The sequence below is a fragment of the Solanum tuberosum genome, unplaced genomic scaffold, assembly GCF_000226075.1.
Source record: "Solanum tuberosum cultivar DM 1-3 516 R44 unplaced genomic scaffold, SolTub_3.0 scf00454, whole genome shotgun sequence".
NCBI lineage: Eukaryota > Viridiplantae > Streptophyta > Magnoliopsida > Solanales > Solanaceae > Solanum > Solanum tuberosum.
Window position 1 is genome coordinate 319,602 of NW_006239370.1, and position 2,997 is coordinate 322,598.

The following is a 2,997-nucleotide window of genomic DNA, read 5'->3' on the forward strand; positions in this document are numbered from 1 at the left end:
CAGATACTTCTTCTAATATGTGTTGAGGATGTTGTAGTGTGGTTTCCAATTCAACATCAACTTGTTGTTGAACAATTGCAACATCATTTTGATACGCCACATCTAAGACATTGTCAATTTCAATTCTTCCCACATGCTTACTTTTTATAACAACCCACCAATCAGTTTTGTCTCTACGCAATGGATATGAAGCGTAATACACTTGTTTAGCATGTTGTGCAATAATAAAAGGATCATAACTTCTGTATTTCCTGGTGTGCTTAACTTCAATTATATTATGTTGATGGTCCACCTTTGTGCCTCTATGTGATGGGTCAAACCACTCACACTGAAACAATACAATCTTCTTCTTAGGCCATCCTGAATACCTCACTTCAATAATCTCTTGAATGACACCATAATATTCAATAGTTTGACCAGTACCATCAACATCACCTTGTATGTAGACACCGCTATTATTTGTTTTCTTGTTCCTAGATACTTCTTCAGTTTGAAACTTAAAACCATTGACACAATACTTATTCATTGTCAGTACTTGAGATTCAGGTCCAAGTGCTACTTCTTTTACTAATTGCAAATGTTGGACACTTGAGTATTCATCGTAAACCTACGTGATTGTTATTTCAAGTAATATAATTTAGTATAACATGAATATATTATTAAATACTTAGTGATTTCACACTTACATAGTTCCTCAGCCATTTGGAAAATTCTGTATAGATGGCTTCATTACCCCATGTGTTTACGAACAAGCTGATCATTTTACATTCAAGTATTTCGTTAGTTAATGATCACTTATTAGTATGTAATTTAATAACATATTTTTAACACTTACTTGACATATGATTGAATCTCTGGACAATTAAGCAAACAGCTGATTGCATTTCCTTATCAGTGAAGCCTCACTTTCCACGCTTTTTAGATACTCGACTATTTTGATTAAAAGTTGATATCGGTGGAAATAAAGGATCAATATTGCCTTCATCATTGCGATTGGACCTGTTTATCCTACATGACACATCATTACCAAAGAAATAAGAATAAAATTCACCAGTTTCTCTCCCAATATGACCTTGAACAAATGATCCTTCGATCCTTCCCCGTTGCTAATAATTTGCTTTGAACTACCAATTTTTCTGCATGTATATATGTATATATATGTTAATATATAAAAGACTTGGAGAATATATATAACTTAGTGAATATTTCAAATGGATACCTCTCAAATGGATACATCCATCTTGTTTGAACCGGACATCCGATACGGGTCTCTTGTACAAGGTGAATTGGAAGATGCTCCATCACATCAAAGAAACCACATGGAAATATCTTCTCCAACTTAGTAGTAGTAACAAGAATATTTTCCTCCATCCTGTCTAAACTACTCTCCAACAACTTTCCAGAACACAAATCTTTTAAAAAAAGACTTATCTCTGTGATTGCTTTCCATATCCTTTCGGGTAGATGGCTAAAAGCGATAGGAATTAAAGTTTCCATGAACACATGACAATCATGACTTTCCATACCTATCAATTTTCCTTCATTCATATCTGCCCGCTTTCCTAAATTCGAAGCATAGCCCTCCAACATCCTCAAATTTTTAACCCACTCAATAATTTCACGTTTCTCATCCAATGTGAATGAAAAGCTGGCTTTGGGCTTAACTATTTTTCCATTATGTAATTCTTGCAGCCATAACTTTTTTCTCGTACAATATTTCTTTATGTCCATTCTAGCTTTTGGATTGTCTTTTGTCTTACCCTTAACATCCATCACTGTGTTAAACAAATTGTCAAAGTAATTTTTTTCAATGTGCATCACATCTAGATTATGTCGTAGCAGATTGTCCTTCCAATACGGCAACTCCCAAAATATGCTTTGTTTGGTCCAATTATGTTCAACACCATATCCAGGAAGTCTAGAAGGTGAAGCTTATGTAACTTTAGGTAATTTAGAAACTCTCTCCCAAATTTGATGCCCTGTGAGTAATGGAGGTAGGGGATCACTTTCAACCTTAGTTTTCCTAAATGCATTTTTCATCTTTCTAAACTCATGGTCCATTGGCAAGAACTTGCGATGACAATCAAACCATGTATTTTTTCTGCCATGCTTTAAAGTGAATGCCTTACTATTTTCCATGCAATACATGCATGCTAGCTTTTCAGCTGTCATCCAACAAGACAACATCCCGTATGCAAGAAAATCATTAATAGTCCACATTAAAGAAGCATGCATAACGAAATTCTGCTTAGTTGATATATCATAAGTCAAAACGCCTTCAAACCACAATTGTTTGAGCTCATCTATCAATGGTTGTAGATAGATATCAATCAAACTTTTTGGATTACGGGGACTTGGAATAACACAACTTAGAAAGATGTAGGGACTGGTTATGCACATTTCAGAAGAAAGATTATACGGAGTAAGAAATACCGGCCAACATGAATAAGGCGAAACATTATTAGAGAATGGTGTGAAGCCATCTGAACACAACCCCAATCTAACATTTCTTGGTTCACTAGCAAAATCAAGATATACATTATCAAAATGCTTCCATGCGTCACCATCAGATGGATGAGACAAGACACCCGTTGGCATTCTATATTCACGATGCCATCTCATATGTGGGGCAGACCTCATCGATGCATACAACCTCTTTAACCTAGGAATGAGAGGTAGATAATGCATCGCCTTCCAGCCGGAGTCCTCTTATAACGAGCATGTCCACAAAACTTACAATTTTCTAATTCACTATCAGTCTTGTAAAACAACATGCAGCCATTAACACAACAATGAATTCTATCATACGTCAATCCTAACTTGGACATCAAACGCTTTGCATGATAGAAGTTCTTTGGTATGTTAAACTCCGGATTAACTAGTTCACCCAAAAGATCAACCATTGAGTCCATAGCAGCATTAGGAACATTCCAATCTGATTTAATATTCATTAATCTAACCGCAACTGACAAGGCAGAATGCGGACTCCCTTCACAT